Source organism: Delphinapterus leucas, chromosome 3, assembly GCF_059928025.1.
Source record: "Delphinapterus leucas isolate spDelLeu-1000000601 "Yukka" chromosome 3, BTC_Dleu_Yukka2, whole genome shotgun sequence".
NCBI lineage: Eukaryota > Metazoa > Chordata > Mammalia > Artiodactyla > Monodontidae > Delphinapterus > Delphinapterus leucas.
This window is the reverse complement of record NC_143131.1, coordinates 99,695,194-99,717,201: the sequence shown is the minus strand read 5'-3', so window position 1 is coordinate 99,717,201 and position 22,008 is coordinate 99,695,194. Positions and strand designations below refer to the sequence as shown.

Here is a 22,008-nt window from a genome sequence, read left to right as displayed (position 1 = left end):
ACTAAACCTGACTACATAATGGTAAAATTACAGAATATTGAAGAAAAGATGAAATCTTCTAGGTAGCCAGAAAGAAAATATTCAAATGAACAAAAGTTTAATTTAGTTTGGTTTTTTATTTCTTTATTTTTTCCAGTTTTCCAATTATTGAGAAATAATTGACATACATCATAATATAACTTTATGGTCTACAGCAGGATGGTTTGATTTTTTGATTTGCGCATACTGTGAAGCAACTACCACAATAGGCTCAGCTCACATATAGATACAATAAAAAGAGAAAATAAGCAAAAAGGAAAAAACTGTTTCTCCTTGTTACGAGAACTTTCAGGGTTTACTCTCTTAACAACTTTCCTATACAACACACAGCAGTGCTAGCTATAGTCATCATGTTTTACATTACATCCTTAATATTTATTTATCTAATAACTAGAAGTTTGTACCTTTTAACCACCTTCCTCCAATTGCCCTTCCCCCCACTCTCAGCCTCTGGTAACTACAAGTCTGATCTCTTTTTCTATGAGTTTGACATTTTTTTTTAGATTCCACATATAAGTGAGATGACACAGTATTTGTCATTCTCTGTCTGATTTATTTCACTTAGCATAATGCCTTTAAGGTCCATACATTGTCAGAAATAGTAGAATTTCCTCATTTTTCTGACTGAATAATATTCCATTTTGTGACAGATACCACAACTTCTTTACTCATTTTATCTACCAATGTACACTTAGGTTGTTTCCATCTCTTGGCTATTGTAAATAATGCTGCTATGAATATGGGAGGGCAGATATCTTTTGAATTAGAGTTTTCATGTTCTTTGTATATATTCCCAGAAGTATTAGAATTGCTGGGTAATATGGTAATCTATTTTTAATTTTTTGAGGATCCTCCATATTGTTTTGCAGTGGCTGTACCAATTTACAATCCCACCAAACCCTTTCTCCTCATCCATACCAGCATTTGTTATCTCTTGTCTTGTTTATAATGGCCATTCTAACAAGTGCGAGGTGATGTCTCATTGCAGTTTTAATGCATTTCCTTAGTTACTAGTAATGTTGAGCATTTTTTCCATGTGCCTGTTGGTCTTTCTTATATCTTCTTTGAAGAAATGTCTATGCAGGTTCTTTGCCCATTTTTTCACTGTTTGGTTTTTTTTGCTGCTGATTTGTGTAAGTTCTATATATATTTTGGATATTAATCTCTAATCAGTTATAGGGTTTCATATATTTTTCCCATTCCATAGGCTGTTTTTTCACTTTGTTGATGGTTTCTTTTGCTGTACAGAAGCTTTTTAGTTTGATGTAGTCCCACTTGTTTATTTTTGATTTTGTTGCTTGTGCTTTAAGTATCACATTCAAGAAATTACTACCAAGACCCATGTCAAGGAGCTTTATTCCCAGGATGGGGGGCAGTGAAGTCAAGGTGGCAGAATAGGGGGATGCAGAGTTCACATCTCCTCACAACTAGGGCACCTACCAGGCTCTGGTGGGGAACCTTGGACACCTAAGGGGACAGGAGGAACCTCTGCACAACCAGGTAGGACGTTGGGGGGTTGGGAAGAGGGAAGCAAAAGTGGAGGCAGGATAGGACTGGTGCTCCTGAGGGGCGGCTGGGGGAGAGGAGGGGTTCCAACACCCAGAGGGGCCCACTCACCACTAGGGGATCAGCAGGGACAGGGAGATAGCTTCAGGGGATCAGAGGGGAATGTGGCCAGCATTTCCCTCACTTGCTTGGGCCCCAGCAAGCCTGCTGGGGTCCCAGGCCTGAACCTCCACCCTCTGGGGCCCCCTCCAGTCACACATGTCCTGTGGGCATGGGAGGGAGGGGGGAGGGAGGAGAAGTAGAGGTGAGAGAGAACCAGTACCCCAAGGGGCAGCTGGGGGAGGGGAGGGGTTCCCATGCTCGGAGGGGCCCACTCATGGTGAAGGGATCAGTGGAGACAGGGAGAGAACTTCGGGGGATCAGGGAATCGGAGGGGAATGCAGCCAGCATTTTCTTGACCTGCTTGGGCCCCAGCAAGCCTGCTGGGGTCCCGGGCCTGAACCTCCGCCCTCCGGGGCCCCCTCCAGCCGCACTGAGCCTAGGCCCAGCTGCCCCTGCCTAAGCCCTGCCCCCCCATCTAACCCCCCAAGGCCTTTTCTGGTATTTTTTTTTTTTTTTTTTTTTTGCTGTTGTGGTTCTGTTTTGCCTTTTTGTTGTTGTTTCATTTATATTATTATTTTTTCTAATATATTTTTTATTTTTCTAACTTTTTTATTTTTTATTCTTTGTTATTGTTCTCCTCCTTTTTGTTTGTTGCCTTTTTTTTTTTTTTTTTTTTTTTTTGCTGCACCCTGCAGCTTGCAGGATCTTGGTTCCCAGGACAGGGGTCAGGCCTGAGATCCTGTGGTGGGAGTGCTGAGTCCAAACAGCTGGACTAACAAAGAACTTCAGACCCCAGGGAATATTAATTGGTGTGAGGACTCCCAGAGGTCCTCATTTTGGCACCAAGACCTGGCTCTACACAACTGTCAGTGTTGGACTGCGAACTCCAGTGTTGGACGCCTCAGGCCAAACAACCAGTAAGACGGGAACACAGCCCCAGCCATCAAAAAAAATGATATGACATAAAAATATGTTACAGAAGAAGGAGCAAGGTAAAAACCTAAAAGATCAAATAAATGAAGAGGAAATAGGCAACCTACCTGAAAAAGAATTCAGAGTAATGGTAGTAAAGATGATCCAAAATCTCAGAAATAGAATGGAGGCATGGATTGAGAAAATACAAGAAATGTTTAACAAGGACCTAGAAGAACTAAAGAACAAACAGTGATGAACAACACAATAACTGAAATGAAAAATACACTAGAAGGAATCAATAGCAGAATAACTGAAGCAGAAGAATGAATAAGTGAGCTGGAAGATAGAATGGCGGAAATAACGGCTGAGGAGCAAAATAAAGAAAAAAGAATGAAAAGAAATGAGGACTGTCTCAGAGACCTCTGGGACAACATTAAATGAACCAACATTTAAATTATAGGGGTCCCAGAAGAAGAAGAGAAAGAGAAAGGGTCTGAGAAAATATTTGAAGAGATTATAGTTGAAAACTTCCCTAACATGGGAAAGGAAATATCCACCCAAGTCCAGGAAGCACAGAGAGTCCCATACAGGAGAAACCCAAGGAGAAACACACGAAGACATATATTAATCAAACTAACAAGAATTAAATTCAAAGAAAAAATATTAAATGCAGCAAGGGAAAGCAACAAATAACCTACAAGGGAATCCCCATAAGGTTATCAGCTGATTTTTCAGCAGAAACTCTGCAGGCCAGAAGGCAGTGGCATGATACATTTAAAGTGATGAAAAGGAAAAGCCTACAGCCAAGATTACTCTACCCAGCAAGGATCTCATTCAGATTCGATGGAGAAATCCAAAGCTTTACAGACAAGCAAAAGCTAAGAGAATTCAACACAACCAAACTAGCTTTACAACAAATGCTAAAGGAACTTCTCTAGGTGGGAAACACAAGAGAAGAAGAAACCCCACAAAAACAAACCCAAAACAATTAAGAAAATGGTAATAGGAACACATATATCAATAATTACCTTGAATGCAAATGGATTAAATGCTCCAAACAAAAGACACAGACTGGCTGAATGGATACAAAAGCAAGACCTGTATATATGCTGTCTACAAGAGACCCACTTTAGACCCAGAGACACATAAAGACTGAAAGTGAGGGGATGGAAAAAGATATTCCATGAGAATGGAAATCAAAAGAAAGCTGGAGTAGCAATGCTCATATCAGTTAAAATAGACTTTAAAATAAAGACTGTTATAAGAGATAAAGAGACATTACTACATAATGATCAAGGGATCAATCCAAAAAGAAGATATAATAATCGTAAATATTTATGCAGCCAACATAGAAGTACCTCAATACATAAGGCAAATGCTAAGAGCCATAAAAGCGGAAATCAACAGTAACACAATAATAGTTGGGGGGAACTTCCCTGGTGGTCCAGTGGTTAAGAATCTGCCTTCCAATGCAGGGGACGCAGGTTCGATCCCTGGTCAGGGAATTATGATCCCACATGTTGTGGGGCAACTAAGCCCATGTGCCGCAACTACAGAGCCCATGCACTCTGGAGCCCATGTGCCACAACTAGAGAGCCTGTGCACCGCAACTACTGAGCCCACACGCTCTGGAGCCCTGCACCACAACTAGAGAGAAGCCCGTGCACCACAACAAACATCCCGCATGCCACAACTAAGACCCGATGCAGCCGAAAATAAATAAATAAATATTTTTTTAAAAATAATAATAATAGTGGGGGACTTTAACACGCCACTTACACCAATGGACAGATCATCCAGACAGAAAATAAATAAGGAAACACAGCTTTAAATGACACAATAGACCAGATAGATTTAATTGATATTTATAGGACATTCCACCCAGAAGTGACAGAATACACTTTCTTCTCAAGTGCACAGGGAACATTCTCCAGGATAGATCACATCTTGGGTCACAAATCAAGGCTCAGTAAATTTAAGAAAATTGAAATCGTATCAAGCATCTTTTCTGACCACAACGCTATGAGATTGGAAATCAATTACAGGAAAATAACTGTAAAAAACACAAACACATGATAGCTAAACAGCATGCTACTAAATAACCAAGAGATCACTGAAGAAATCAAAGAGGAAATCAAAAAATACCTAGAAACAAATGACAACGAAAACACGATGACCAAAAACCTATGGAACTCAGCAAAAGCAGTTCTAAAAGGGAAGTTTATAGCAATTCAATCTCACCTCAAGAAACTAGAAAAATCTCAAATAAACAATCTAACCTTACACCTAAAGCAACTAGAGAAAGAAGAACAACAACAACAAAAAAGCCCCAAAGTTAGTAGGAGGAAAGAAATCAAAAAGATCAGAGCAGAAATAAACTAAATAGAAATTAAGAAAACAATTGCAATAAATAAATAAGGTCAGTAAAACTAAGAGTTGGTTCTTTGAGAAAATAAACAAAATTGATAAACCTTTAGCCAGACTCATCAAGAAAAAAAGAGAGAGGACTCAAATCAATAAAATTAGAAATGAAAAAGGAGAAATTACTACTGACACCACAGAAATACAAAGGATCAAAAGAGACTACTACAAGCAACTATATGCCAATAAAATTGACAACCTAGAAGAAATGGACAAATTCTTGGAAAGGTACAACTTTCCAAGACTGAACCAGGAAGAATTAGAAAATATAAACAGACAAATCACAAGTAATGAAATTGAAACTGTAATTAAAAATCTTCCAAGAAAAGTCCAGGACCAGATGGCTTCACAGGCGAATTCTATCAAACATTTAGAGAAGAGCTAACACCTATCCTTCTCAAACTCTTCCAAAAAATTGCAGAGGGAGGAACACTCCCAAACTCATTCTACGAGGCCACCATCACCCTGATACCAAAACCAGACAAAGATATCACAAAAAAAGGAAATTATAGGTCAATATCAATGATGGACATAGAAACAAAAACATTACGATTTGCACTTCTCTAATAATTAGTGTCAATGTTTTTCAAGTTGCCTAGGGCAAACAGGAATTCACTGAAGGGCAGAAAACTCATGTCAGTTTGCCATTGTGTGTTTTTTTTATATGTTGATCTTGCTGTTCCCTGAACATATTGTTCCAGAAGGCAATATTAAAGGACAATCTCATAGGAGGTTGGAGCACTATATTTTCTTCATCGTGAATATGCTCTCAGGGTTCACACAGATGCAGGTTTTTTTGTTTAAACAGAAAAGAGGGAAATAATTTGTCCTTCCTAGATGCAGAATATAGGGATTTTGATCTGAAAAGAGTGTGAAGAGGTTATGGGGTATCACCTCACACTGGTCAGAATGGCCATCATCAAAAAATCTACAAACAATGAATGCTGGAGAGGATGTGGAGAAAAGGGAACCCTCTTGCACTGTTGGTGGGAATGTAAATTGGTACAGCTCCACTATGGAGAACAGTATGGAGGTTCCTCAAAAAACTAAAAATAGAACTACCATATAACTCAGCAATCCCACTACTGGGCATATACCCAAAGAAAACCATAATTCAAAAAGACACATGCACCCCAATGTTCACTGCAGCACTATTTACAATAGCCAGGTCATGGAAGCAACCTAAATGTCCATCAACAGAGGAATGGGTTAAAGAAGATGTGGTACATATATACACTGGAATATTACTCAGCTGTAAAAAGGAACGAAATAGTGCCATTTGCAGAGACGTGGATAGACCTAGAGTCTGTCATACACAGTGAGGTAAGTCAGAAAGAGAAAAATATCATATAATATATCTTATATGTGGAATCTAGAAAAGTGGTACAGATGAACCTATTTGCAAAGCAGAAATAGAGACAGAGATGTAGAGAACAAACTTATGGATACCAAGGGGGGAAGGGGGGGTGGGATGAACTGGGAGATTAGGACTGACATATATACACTACTATGTACAAAATAGATAACTAATGATAGCCTACTGTATGGCACAGGGAACTCTACTCAGTGCTCTGTGGTGACCTAAACGGGAAGGAAATCTTAAAAAGAGGGGATATATGTATACACATAACTGATTCACTTTGCTGTACAGCAGAAACTAACACAACATTGTAAAGCAAATATACTCCAATAAAAATTAATTTTAAAAAATAACACTTTTTTAAAAAAGAAAAACATTAAGAAATAAGGAAAAGAGACTCTGCCAACCAAATGTAAATTGGAAGAAAATCACAACGTGCTGGAGCTAAAAGCAATCTTAGCAGTTGAAATAGACGGCATTAATGTCCTCAATTCTTTACCCTGCCCTTATCCACATCCTTCACATACGACCTGGCAGTACCTTCTCCCAGGAAAGAGACAGAAGATACTTCCCTACCCCTTGCTTTCAGGTTTGCCACACGATCTGCTTGGGTTAATGGAATGTTAATAGAAAACAGTTTGTGCTATTGTGCCTGCTCTCTTTCACATCTGTCAGAGCAGGAGAGTAAGCCTGGGCTAGCTGAGGAGAAGGATTAGAGACCTACAGGGCTGAGCCAGCCAGGGATGTACCCAGCCTAGAACAGGAGACCCTCAGGTGACCTATGGATTTGTGATCTAGGTAAATGCATATTGCTGTGGGATACTGAGATGATGTGGTTGATTGTGCCATATATTAGTTGATACCATACCCAACAACTTCAACTCCTTCAATTTATAGAAGAGAAAACCAGACCCCAAAAGTGGAAGCAGATGGATAGTAGTGGCAGGGCTGGAAGTTAGGACCTGAAACAGAACCTTGAATATCTGAATATTTACTCCAGGCTCAGATATGCACTGGCCACATGGACATTGGAAAGCCAATTAGTTTCTCTGAATCTCAGTGTTTTGTTTGAAAATGAAGGTAACATGTACCCTAAATAAAAACTAGAAATTGTCTGGTCTAAATAAGGTATTAGATGTGAAGCCACTTTGTGAAAAAGGGATAAAGACACTCAAGCGGTTAGTGTTTAATGGATGCCAAGTGCATGATGAAACTTTTGCTTACATGATATTATTTTATCTCATTTAATCTTTTAAATACCTACCTATTAATAAGGTAGGTGTGCACTCATTTGTTGAAAATCAGGTGATTACCGTGTGCTTACAGAGCCAGGTCCTATGTACATGTAACGAATAAACAAATTCATGCTGAGGGAACTGAAGTAACTTACCCAAGTAACTTAACCTCAAAGAACTTGGCATGTTTTTATTAATCAGTAGGGAGCTTGATGATTGTAGCTCAGGAAAACTGTTAACTATTGCAAAATAACTTTCTGCTACTGGTCACCCAGAAACATGCTACAAAGTTATTCAAATTAGAGTGTCTGCTTTTAGAGCTTTGATCTGAAAATTTTATTAGAAACATCTGTTTTTACTATCCAAATGTCATAATATATATGCCATGCCACCTACCATTAACAGTCACTGGGGTCTCTAATCACAGCATTCCATCTGCTCTGGAAGATGACTACCCTTCTCTCTGGGGCACTCCCAAGGGCATAAGGTGCATTTCAAATGTGCCACATGGCCTATATTTTGATTCAAACTACACCCAACATACCTTTAAAACTCAACAATACGTATCTTAGGTTTAACTTCTCAGCATGAGAAGGACTGACTCTCTTTTAAGGTATCCGATAACACTTTTCAAAATTAAATACATCAATATAGGCCCCTGCAAATATGGTGGGAAAAAACATAAGAGAAAAACAGATTTTATTTGCACCAACAAATATTTGGGAAAACAGGAGGTGCCCTAAATTACTGGGAATGCTTATTAGCAATAGAGAAACTTGCCCTCAGTGAGACTTAAGAATAGCCACAAAAAGAATGAAAATTGTGTAAAGGCAAATAAACTTCTTTTCTCTGCTTCAAGAGTACTGAGTTCAAACACCATTCCTGGCTTCCTAATTGCATTGTAGTTTTACATATGAGAAGAATGTTCTCTGAAGTGAAATCTCATATAATTTCTTAGGGTCTTCAGGAATTTTAGTTAATCTAGATTAAAGTAAATCGATCAGAATATGAAAGGATTAAGAAAATATGCTTTTATTCCACCTCTAAATCTCTTTCCCAATAAAATATATTTGATATAGATTCTACTAGCAGGTCTTAAAATTTACAGTATTCCAAAGAAAATGAGGGATGATGCTGGAGGAGGACAGTGGAACCCCACCAGAATTTGAGAGGACTTCCCTCTGGGCAAGGTTTCATTCTGATTATTTTCATTGCACTGAGTCACAAATTTCAGGACACAAAGAAATGAAGGGGCAAGGAGTAAGGGCTTCCTCTTCAACTTCCTGCAAAGCTTTATTTTTGAATAGAATCCTTGAAGTCATTATTTCTGAACAAAAATGTGTTGTGTACAAGAACTCTGCAAACATTTCATATTCTTTTCCTTGTTGAAATATTTATAATGTGTATTGGGAAAAGAAGCACACATTTGGAAAGAATCTCTTTGAAAACTTGCTTAATTGTGATAGCTAAATAGCTTAATAGTAAATAACTAGTTTAATAGTAAATATATTATGTATATATAACTACATAAATATAATAGTATATATAATTATATATAATAGTATAATAATAGAAGTGTAATATTAGTCTCTGTGTGTATATATATATATATATATATATATAGTATATATGGACAGTATTCCTGTTCAGAAAGGGAATTTTAACTTAAACGGTCTTCATTAACAGGTAAAATGCATGGAATTTTCAGCAGGAAAATATTAATACACATTGTGAAAGATAATTGTGACTTTATGGTAGTATCCTACTTTCATTTTGTAAACTCTATGAAGTACTTGCTTATCCCCTGCCTGCATTTCAAGCAACACTTACCAGTGACTGTGCCAGATTTAAATCATAATTTACAGTCACCAATACAAAATTGCTCCTGAAAAAATATTATTCTATTTTTTAGCATTATTGAGGTATAATTGAGAAATAAAACTAAGATATTTCAAGTGTACAATGGGATGATTTGATAAAAAATATTTATTTTAAATGGAACTCATCTATGGGTAGGAAAGTGAGTTTTGTATTTGTTATGTTTAATCTCTGCCCAAATCAACTTCCCTTTTATTTGAGGTTAAGGAACATAAAAAGTAGAGCTTGGGCTTTTATATCTTTTAAGTGGATTTCTGCTTAAAGATACTAAAAGACAGAATCTATACTAAAATGCCTTCTTCAGTCGGCATGGTATTTATGTGGTGGCATCATATTTTGAAATATCAGCAGAAGTTCTCCTCTTTTAATCTTTTGGGTTTTTTTATAAGACCGTGGCCTTTTCACCATTCACGCACCTAAACTGTGAGACATTCATAAAGAAAATAATTTTATAGCAAAAAGAAGGCATTTGGGATTCTAAAGGCAAAATCCTGAGTCTGAATAGATTTGAAGACAGAGTTAGAGATAGACTTCCTACCATGACACCATGACAGCCAAAGATTCTCCTGATTTGATGGTGGGAGGCAGGGGACAGGAAGGGCAGTAAAGAGCCCAAGTGGAGAGGAAATAGGGAGTAAGTAGAACTTACAGTTCCCTAAGAAAGGTGAGTCCTGGTCCCTGGCCACAGTAAACTGAATAATTGAAATCCAGATTGTTTGAGGATGGTTATAGGTGCACCTGGAGATCATTATATCTACTTCTAGTTACCATTAAAGGCAGGTGCGAAGGGAGCAAAATATTCTAAGGAGCCTCTATTCCGGAGGCCAGCATGAGATTGAGATCTACTTGGGTGAAACGCTGAAGTAAGAAGCACACTAAGGCTCGACTGTCAGCCTGAACTGCTCCAGAAATAGTTCTCAGCCACGGAGACCACAGCAAATAAAAAAGGAGAGGAAAGTGGGGTAGAAGGTGAAAGGTTTTCAGTTCTTCTTAAGGTTCTTGGCAACTGGTCTGCAATCCAGAGACCCACCTTGGTGTGGGGTGGGTGGAGGGATAATTTAATGAGAAAGGGAGAAGCAGGCATGAATCCTCAAATAGTAAAGGAGATATTTGCATTTTAAAGTGATCGGTAGGGTAGCAAGCACAGAGCTGAAATAGGTGGAAGCACTGTAGGCTGGTCTGTGTTATGCCTCCCTTGAGGGTGACTTGGAGGCTCAAAAGTGCCTGACAACCGGGAATGTGCTGCTTACTTATGCTAATTCTGAGCAAGAGCTCAGCGTTCACAGCCCCAGAGAAGCTGCTGAATAAATACGATTCATTGCCTCTCATAAAGCACAGCTGTGGGAAATAACCTGCAGAACCTGATAAAATTTGGGGAACTAAAAGGGAACAACTTTCTATTTTTCAATCTGTTCTTTGAAAATAGTTTTTATATTTAAAAAAGAATCCACTAAGTACTTTTCAAATGATGCCAATAAAATTTACCTGGGATTCTCTGTAAATATCAGACAACCTGTCCTTTTTTTTTAATCATAGAGACAAAATAGCCAGACTCTCTAATAAATGGTCAAAGAATTTGACAGCTCAGAGGCACTACATGTTAGGAGCATGAAATATTGTACATGCTTTAAGAGGGGTGTGAATAGAGATTGATATTGCAAAAAAAAATGGAATTGTCAGTGTCAAAAAACTGGGACAGTGTCAAAGAAAAACTGCATTGATGGGGTTAAATAGGCAAGGAAGACTTCATTCAAGACTATTTTAGGGACTTCCCTGGTGGTGCAGTGGTTAAGAATCCGCCTGCTAATGCAAGGGACACAGGTTCGATCCCTGGTCCAGGAAGATCACACATGCCGCGGAGCAACTAAGCCTGTGCGCCACAACTACTGAGTCTGTGCTCTAGAGCGCGTGAGCCACAACTAGTGAGCCCACGTGCCACAACTACTGAAGCCCGAGCACCTAGAGCCCGTGCTTTGCAACAAGAGAAGCCACCACAGTGAGAAGCCCAAGCACCGCAATGAAGAGTAGCCCCCGCTCGCCACAACTAGAGAAAGCCCGTGTGCAGCAATGAAGACCCAATGCAGCCAACACTAAAAATTAAAAAAAAAAAAAATACTATTGCTTAGGGGTCAAGACTACTGCAATCATAGAGAGAAACTGAACTCAACTCTGGAAACAAAAGGCAGCAGAGAACATTAAGGCCACCTTGATCAGAAGGTAGAGTTGGGTTTGGGGAGAATTCGGAAATACGTTCCCCTCCTAGCAGAAGCAGTCATAGGGAAATGGAAACTCGGGACTTGTCGTGTCCTATTCTGTTATTTGGGAAAAGAAAAAAGAGGATTTTCTCTCAGTCTCTGCCTGGACTCTTGGCAGTGGTGTGCTAGTAAAGTGTTAACAATTTTTTTTTCTCCCTCCAGAAGAAAACAGAGCCTTTTTTTGTAGTGTTTGTTAATTTCCAAGCTATAAATTTTCCCAATATGACCTATTTCAAGCTATCAATTTAATGACACTGCAATGTGAATTTAGGAAGAAAAGCTCACAATCAGGTTTTCAGAGGTAGAATCAGCCAGCTTAAGCACATCACACTGCTTTTTAGCCATGCACACTGGCAAAAAACGAGAAGCATCTAGAAATAATAATAATATATGCTAAGGATCCAACTCCTCATTAATGAGGTTTTAGACAAGCACATGAAGAGAAGTTTAGGGTAGAAATAGCTTAAGAATTATAACACAGACATTAACTTATAACACCTTACAAATTGCAGCTGATTTAATTCCCATTACTGAATTCTGATGAGGAAACGGAGGGTCTCAGCTTCACATAACTAGTAAATGGCCAAGCTGGGAATGGACCAGAGGACTAACTGCTTCCCAAACCCTCTCTCTCCATGAGCTCAACTCTGAACAACATTCACAAATCCTTTTCTCAAGACCTACATCCTCAAAAATACGTCTTACCTAGAACCCACAATTCTTACAGGTAGATATATCCTTTAAGGATAAACATAACCCAGGATGCTGAAAATATGAAAATTTGTCTGTGAGGGACATCTTTATTCCATTCGCATCCCTTGCACATAAGTGGAACATATTCTGACGTGATCCAATGTAACAGTAAAGGAGTAACTTTTTGATTTGGAAGGAGACAGTTACAGAAACTTCAATAGTTTGAAGCCCTATTGTGATAGATAGGAAAGCAAATCTTAAGTCTAAAATGAGAAGAGAGGCAAAAATAAAGGCCCCTGGAAACAATAATCGGCTGACTTATTCATCTTTGTATCCCTCCGGGTCAGAATGTGGCTGAACTCAGAGCAGGTGCTGGATACTAGTTTGAAGAAAGGAGAGAGAATTGGAGGGAAAGCCAGATGGAAGGAAAGGTAGAAAGACACAAAGACAAAAGGGAAGGAAAAAATTCAGGAGGGAGCAAGGGGGACCTGGTGGGTGTACTTTTTTAAAATGTGAAGAGTGTCCAAAAATGGAGTAGAAAGGCTGTCGTCACAGCTGGGAAACGTGGCCTGACTTTGACATTCACCTGAGCACTGATTTCTGCAGGCCAACAATTGAGTGAGTGTTACTTGTAATCTTCACCTTGCCCACCTTGTCACAACGTGCAACTCTCTTGGTCACACCCATTTATAGGACATAGTTATTAAATATTGTGCAAGACAAAGTGGGTTCTCATGTCATGTCTTTATATTTGCATATTTAATAATAATTAAAATGAAGTCAATAAAATATGTACATATTTTTATTTTAAATTGCATAGACAATGTACATGTGTTTTTTATTTTTCTATGAAAAATAAGGGCAATTGTCTTATTTAAAGCACATAGCAATGAGGAGTGAAACAAAAATGCTATAAAATACTCTCTTTTTATTCAGTTAAGTAAATGAGCTTTCTACCTGGAAGATGATACTTTCATTGGCATCCCTGTCATAGATTAATGGCAGATTTTTGGATGCTACCATTGATAAAATATTTTTTCTGGCTTTTAATAAAGTACTGTTCCATGCAGGATATTATAATCTCCCAACATGGTTCTTTTGTAGAGTGGTTCAGTTTTTTTCCACTTGCATAATTTTCATTTGTTATCAGACAATAAAACATTTTGCTCAGAATATTTCTCCCCTCATCTTGCTTAATTGCAAATAAAATTAATGGGGATAGTATTTGGGGGCAGGGAAGAGAACCAGAATGTGAATACTCATATCATAATTCCTGTTACACACATACATCTTGAATGTGATTATCTAAACTGACTGAGATAGTAATCCCTGAAGGGATCTTGCATGTCATAGATGTTGAACATGGATTTGTGGGAAAAAAAAAATGAACAGAAAATAGTTCTGTCTAGGAAGAGTTCTCCATTCACTAGACACCTCTGCCCTTCTCAAGTTATCTGTGCTACGTCACACTGTGTAGTCAGCCACGAGTATAGCCAACTATCAGAACTGGAAAAGAAACATTAATGAACCAAATTCCTTTAGACTCGCAGATGTTTGTTGCATACATTCTAGAATGGCAGTATTTTTTCCTCTTTTAACTGAATCTCCTAGGATGATAGAGTTAGTGCAAAACTAGAGAAAGAAAAGAGCATTATTAAATTCACTCAGTAAACACTTTTCAGTACCTACTACATGCTGACACTAAATCACTAAAAATCCTTTCAAGAAGTAGGTAAAGAAGGATGCACCAGGCGCCGGTCAGCCATTAGAGATGCTCGACAGGCAACGACGACTATAATACAGTATTGATAAGTACCAAGATGAGGATAAATGTTTGGGTATTAGCTATCGGAACACAGCATGACAGCCCATGCAAGGATAGGGGATAACTTTGGAAGTTTTTTGGAGGTACTGATGCTGACCTAAGTGAGTACCAGTGAGCCCCTCAAAGAGAAGGGGGAAAGGGTGCTCCAGGCAGTGGTGGTTTAAACTAGTTATAAAGGAAACAGGCTGTAAAGTTATAAAGGGCGAAGGAGGATCAGAGTCTGAACTCCCTGGTTTAATAACTGTTGGGTCTGGGCAGATGACTTTTCTTCTACGCATCTATCTATTCATAGGGAACCTTAGAGAGAATGAGAGAGTAAAAAAGAAAAACAAAACAAAAAAGAGTACTTGGGGACTTCCCTTGTGGCACAATGGTTAAGAATCCGTCTGCCAGTTCAGGGGACATGGGTTCGATACCTGGTCTGGGAAGATACCACATGCCGCAGAGCAACTAAGCCTGTGTGCCACAACTACTGAGCCTACACTCTAGAGCCCGCGAGCTACAACTGCCGAGCCCATGCACCACAACTACTGAAGCCTGTGCGCCTAGAGCCCGTGCTCTGCAACAAGAGAAGCCACCGCAATGAGAAGCCCGCGCACCACAAGGAAGAGTAGCCCCCGCTCTCCGCAACTAGAGAAAGCCTGCGCGCAGCAACGAAGACTCAACACAACCAAAAATAAATAAATTTATTTTAAAAAAAGCACTTGGCAGCATGTAATTACTTAATAAATTGTATTTTATCTGCGAAATTTTGGTGATGCATTCAGGTAACTGTATTTCTATAAATCTGGAGTGAAAATTTTTCAACTTAGATAATGATCATTGAGGCAGAAAAGAGAGTTGAGGGTTAAAGGACTTTCTGCTCGAAATTACTAGTTGTTGTAGGTTGTAATTTCCAGAAGCAGATACCATGTAGAGTATGGGGTACAAGATGTTCATAAAGGATCAAAACATATGAAAGAAACAGTGAAACAGGATAGAGAAGAGGAAGAAGTCGAACTGTGAAGCAAGCACAAGGAAGCCCTGGCCACCCCAGCAGGGAGTCCTCAAGTGACCAGTGCCTCTTGGAGTTATGTGCATGGGCCAAAATGGCCATGTCTTTACCCCTCTGCCTGGCTACCCCAGGAAAAGCGTGACCGCAGGCAAAGCAGCTCTCAGCCACTGAGACAAATTCTCTGAAATTGGGCAGCAAGCCCTTCCCTGAAGGGGGACCTGGGAGGCACATCTCTGGATCTATTACAATAGTGTTCCCTAAAAGTATGTCCTCCTCCCCTTCTGGGTGAATGCAACACGGTGCTTCTCAGCCCCTTATAGATGGGCTGGGCACCTCACTCTTCATGGACAATGGAGACCCTACTTGGGAGTCTTCTAAGCCAAACTTTCAGGGATTTTTCCTTATTTCTCACTGTCCATCAGAATCCACATTCTCAAACGTACATATATAAATTATCAACATATCATGTACAATTTGCCTTCAAAACATATCCTAAATCTATCTTCTTGTTTTCCATTTCTACTGTTTAGACCATCATTGCTCAGATTATTCACAGCACTTTAGCTAGTCTCCCTGCTTCCATTCTCCCTACACAATAGTTTTTTGTTTGTTTGTTTTTCCTTATTAACTTTACTGAAGTGTGACTTACATGCAATAAAAAAGCACCTATTTTAAGTTTGCAGTTTGGTGACCTTGTCAAATGTATACACCCATATGATCATCAACCCTATCAGGATACAGAATATTTCCATCACCCCCCAAATTTTCCTTGTATCCATTTGCATTTTACCCACCCTCACCTCTGGCCTAGGCAACAACTGATATGTTATCAGTTGTTGCCTAGGCCAGAGATTACTATAGATTAGGTTTACCTCTTCTGTAATAGTATATACATGGGTTCATATGGTATGTGTTCTTTTGTGTCCTAGGTAGCTCAGCACATTTTTTGAGATTCGTCAAAGTTGTGTGTCTAGTAGTTTCTTTTTATTGTTTGGATATACCACAATTTGTTTAAGAAAATATCAAAGAAAATCTTTGTGATCTTAGAAGATAAAACTACTAAATAGGCTATAATAAAAAATTAACACCATCATGATGAACTGCCCAAAATTAATGTATTAAATAACTTAGAGCCCAGGGAGATGATGCTAGGAAGTCTACCAAATAAACCATCTAGTCTAAAAATCATATAATCATGAGGAAGTATACTTATAAGCCCATTCTTCAATGGGGAAGTACTAAGGTTCAGTAATTAGTTTAAACATAATAAGTACATAAATAGTGAGTTTGGGGGAAAAAAAGATTGTTTTCTGGGATAATCACACATAGGTGACAAGCTAAAAATGGCATAAAGTCCATTGAAATTGGTTACATAAAATTACAAGGTATCTGAGGCATCTGCATTCGAGACAATATTCTCCTCCAGTTAAGGAATGGAAAATTAGACATAGGGTATTTCCAAGTAATGTAGTCAATACTACTGTAATATTAAGTGGACAGGAAGTCCTGCTTTTAAACTGAAATTGCTCCTATTAGCTTTAATAACTGATGTGAGTACTTTTAAAGTCTGGATAACCACTAAGGATTCATTTCCACAATATGCCTCCATTTAATGTGAAATCAGATGGAAGGTGTCCCAAACAACTGTTCAGTTTCTTTTTTTCAGTTATTCATTAATTAATTTTATTTTTTGTTCCACCTGTTGAATGTGCTCTTTGAAAAAGACTTTGTATGTTCCATTGTTTGGTGAATTCTTCTATAAATTTCAGGTATGTCCTGCTGGTTGATATTTTATTCACATCTTTTATATCCTTAGTAATTTTCTGCAGAAATTTCAACTGTAATGTGGATTTGTCTAATTTTGCTTGCAGATTTTTGCTTCATAGATTTATGAATCTCTGGTATTAGGTTCACAGGGATTCAGAATTGACACTTTCATTTTTATGAAATTCCCCTTCTCATCTTTGTCAGTATTCCTGGTTGTGAGGACTTCTCTGTATATTTTCCCATTCTCTTACTGTTGGACTATCTGTAACTCCATATTTAAAATGCACTTCCTCTAGATGATATAAAATTGGATTTAGCACTTAAATCCAGTGTAATATTCTTTGGCTTTTTTTTAGAAAGTTTAGAGCATTTATAATTAATCTAATGGTTTACATGGTTGTTTCTAAGTGTACCATCCAGCTATTTGTTTTCAATTTGTCCTATATGTACACTTTTTTGAGTTTTATGGTTTTATTAACACGAATACAATGTGCACACAAGCTGTCTCTTCATTTTCTTCACTGTGCAGCCTGGCATTGGGATTGGTAACTGACAGCTGGCTAGGCTGCTCTTTCCACAATGGCTCTGTGGTTCTTAGAGGAGACGATGTGAGAAATCACAGCCCAGTAATATATGCTCCACATCAGCAGCATTTCAAGCTCCTTGACACTGTGGACAGAAACTTTCAGAAGTCACTGGTCAACAAGTGCTTTGTTTTCTTGCTGTTCCAGTAACCAAATTTGAACATCAAAATCTGGCCCCTGAATCTCCTGCGCACGCTATTGTCATGCCCCTGGGCTTCTGCCAGTTCTGCTTTATTATGACATATCAGTCTGACTGGTGCTGGATGGATTTCTTGGTTCTCTTTTTGATCTTTGGCTTCATGAGAGGTCTGAGGGCGGCCATGATGCTGAGGAGGATGTGTCACATATATGTTTTGTTCTCCATCCCTGCATTCTTTATGACTATTTAAATATTTTCAATATTCAATTTTTCTTTACCATGGTCTTACTAGCTATAACTTTTAAGTTTATGCAGTAGGAGCTCTAGGGTTTGCAATATGCATCTTATCACAGTCTTTCTTCAAGTAACATCATGCCTCTTGAGTTTTAATGTAAGAAATGTATAACAGTATATTTCTATTATGCCCTCCTCTTCTTTATACTTTTATTGTCAAATAATCTACATCTTCATTGACATAAACCCCACAAATATATTATTATTTTATAATTTAAACAATAAAATACATTTTAAAGAAATTTTAAAATGAAGGAATTTTTAAAAATTTACCTACATAGGGCTTCCCTGGTGGCGCAGTGGTTGAGAGTCCGCCTGCCGATGCAGGGGACACGGGTTTGTGCCCCGGTCCGGGAACATCCCACATGCCGCGGAGCAGCTGGGCCCATGAGCCATGGCCACTGAGCCTGCGCGTCCGGAGTCTGTGCTCTGCAACGGAAGAGGCCACAACAGTGAGAGGTCCGCATACCACAAAAAAAAAAAAAAAAATTTACCTACATAGTGACTATTCACAGTATTTTTTTATTTCTTAGTAAAACTCTGGTTTACTCTTTCTTCAGCCTGAAGAAATTTACTGTAAATTTTCTTCTTGTGCAGATCTTTGGGTGATGAATTCTCCACGTTTTTCTTTTCCTGGACATATTTTTATTTTAGCTTCATTTCTGAAGAATATTTTTTCTGGATATAGAATTTTAGGTTGACAGACCTTTTTTCAACATTTTAAAGATGTTGTTCCAAAATATTCTGGTTTACATTGTTTCTGATAAAAAGTCAACAACTTTCTTATGGTTATTCTCCTGCACTTAATCTCTCTTTTCTCTGGATGCTTTTAAAATTTTCTCTTTAACAATGATTTTATAAAATTTGAATTATGTGCCTTTGCTTTTCTTTTTCTTGATTAGAATTTTTTGAGCTTCTAGGACATGCAGCCTTATAATTTTGAACAAATTTGGAAAATATTAGCCATTATTTATTCAATTCCTGTCCACCTCCTTCCTGGAACTCTAATAACACTATTGTTAGAGTTCTTAGTACCATCCCATATTTCACCAAAGCTAAATATATCTGTATGGATAATTTCTATTGTTATGTCTTTAAGCTCACTTATATTTTTTCTGTGGTGTTTAATCTGCACATAACGTATTTTGGGTTCTAGACATTCTATTTTGTTCCTTTTAATATATGGAATTTCTGTCCTCACTATGTTCATGTATACATCAACCCTTGAATGATCTGGACATTTCCCTTTTCCCAGTGCTGAGGCACCTGAATTAAAGTTCAGGGGTCACCTAGGTAAAGTACAGGGGAATTACTGTTATACATTTGTCACAGTGAAAAATGATCTTTCATCATAGGCCTCTCTTCCAGTCAGTGGGTTCATGGTCTGAGAATCAGATCACATCTGGAACCTAGGAAGGAAAACTTGTGGCTTTTTAATGGGCAGCTTCCCTCTGCCTCCTTATCATTTATTTTTATTTATTTTGATTGTACATATTATGCAAAATGCTTGCTTGCTGCATATTCATATTTCTGTAAGGACTAACATATCCTGTTAACCATTTCTCTCACTGTGAGTCAAGCTTCCTCATCTGCCACACAGATATTGTTGCCCGTTGTGATAATTGCACTTACCTTGCTTTTGATTGCTAAGCACTACCATCTCCTCTTTGTTATTTTGAGATGCAATCAAATTAATTGCTATCAGGATTCCCAGTCCTAAAACAGCATCTCTTACTGTTATTCTTTGCCTAGAGATAACAGCCATCCCTGAGCTCCTAAACAATTTTTGTTCCCCTTTCACCAGTTACTTGCTTAGTACTGTCATCTGGCATGTCCTCTAGGTCTTCGCATGAAATACTGTCAGCTGTTTATCCAGCTTTATGTAATATATCCTACCTACCTCTCTTTCTGAATCTTTGAATCCTTTTTCCATCATCAGCCCTGTAACTCCGACATTCCTACCTAATTTACTGTGTCAGTATTTTTTACGTTTCTAATAGCTATCCTAGGAGAGAAGAGCATGATCTCCCACTGTAGATGCCAGAGTGTTAAATTCTATTTCACAGGACTATCTCCCATATTGATAAACTCCCCCATCCACAACTTTCTTTTTTGTTCTGTTCCCCTTCATTCAGCATCCTTAACATATACAATCCTGTGCATCTACTCTTGTCTCCTCATGGTATATTGGTACATATTAGCCAAATCCTGCAGCAACGGGAGCACATAGTTTTCCTCATTCCTTAGCAAGCCTAATAGTTCTCCATATGGATGTTCTGGGATTTGTGCTGGTACTTTCTTAGATCGGGTTTCCTGAAAATGGGGATTTTTAATGGGAAAGTTGATGGACAATGCTCTTAGGAAGTTCACCTGGAAGAATGTGAGAAAGGCAGAATCTGGCAGAAGGAGAAGCTGAATCACAATGTACAGTTGACCTTCGAACAATGAGAGAATTGTTGAACAACCCTCCACACAGTTGAAAATCTGAGTATAACTTATAATCGGCCATCCCTCTATGTGGTTCCTCCTTATACACAGTTCTGCATCCATGGATTCAGCAACTGCAGATCGTATAGTACTGTAGTACAGTAATGATCTATTTCTGGATCTCAGTGCTGGTTACACAGTATGTTTAGTTTAAGAAAATCCACTGAGTTTTAAATTAACAGTAGATGGAAATTAATGCAGGCATATTGTAATTCAGTGAGTTATTTTACGGGTTAGAGGTTTAGAAAAAAGTTTTTAAAAATCTTTATTAAAAGATACTTTTCAGAGCCAATTATTTTCAGAAAAAAAAAGTTTTCTTAAGTGAAAATAAAGATGAAAAGACAAAACTTTAAATACTCTAAAAAATTTCCCCAGAGCTGGATTTTTTCAGTTTATATAATGCAATCTGCTTAAACTGATCTATTCTAAACAGTCTTTCACCACTGTGACCGTCCAAAATTAACAACTTTTATTTATATATGTAAGGTCCTTCCAGGGTACATTTGAATCATCGAAGACAGACAAAGATGTGTTTAATTTCATTTAAGTCTATTTGGTTAAATTTTCTCTCTTTGAACATCAGTAGAGCCATGTGTGATATCTAATGGAAAATATTTCAGATTATTTGCTTAAGTAGATGGTCATGTGTGAGTCTATCATCTATTATTTATATTTTAAAGACATTTAATTTTAGAACTATATAATTTTGTTCTCTATTTTCTTCCTTCCGTCTTAGGTGTACACCTAATACATACATGGATTTACAAAAGTATAGGAACTAGAATGTTTATAACATCACTGTTTATAATAGGTCAAAACTGCCAACTACACTATTAATGCCTATCAACACTAGAATGGATAAATAAACTGTGGTATACGTCCATAATAGTAGTATGTAACAATGAGAATAAAAATCAAAATCCACGTACAACAATATAAATGAAACTCACAGACATATCAATTGAAAGAAGTTCAATTATTCATGAAATACTCATGAATTCAAAGTTCAATTATTCATGGCTGAATAATATTCTGATGTGTGTGTGTGTGTATCACAATTTGTTTATCCATTTGGCTGTCAACACTTAGGTTGTTTCCATGTCTTGACTATGAAATAATGCTGCAATGACCATGACAGTGCAGATGTCTCTTCAACATAATGATATTGTTCTCTTTGGGTATACACCCAAAAGTGGAATTGCTGGATCATATGGCAGTTCTATTTTTAATTACTTGAGGAACCTCCATACTGTTTTTCATAGTGGCTATATTAAACACTTCCTGATGTAAAATTCCTATACACTAGCAATGAAAGATCAGAAAGAGAAATTAAGGAAACAATCCCATTTACCATTGCAACAAAAAGAATAAAATACCCAGGAATAAATACCTAAGGAGGCAAAAGAACTGTACTCAGAAAACTATAAGATACTGATGAAAGAAATCAAAAATGACACAAACAGATGGAGAGATATACCATGTTCTTGGATTGGAAGAATCAATATTGTGATAAT

The 22,008-nt window shown here is 37.9% G+C and overlaps 1 pseudogene; it reads right to left on the bottom strand.

Moving 5' to 3' along the window:
• Positions 1 to 16,124: 16,124 nt before the first annotated feature.
• The window catches only part of LOC149749620 (large ribosomal subunit protein eL32 pseudogene), a 43,014-nt pseudogene continuing 37,130 nt past the window's right edge, over positions 16,125 to 22,008 (bottom strand).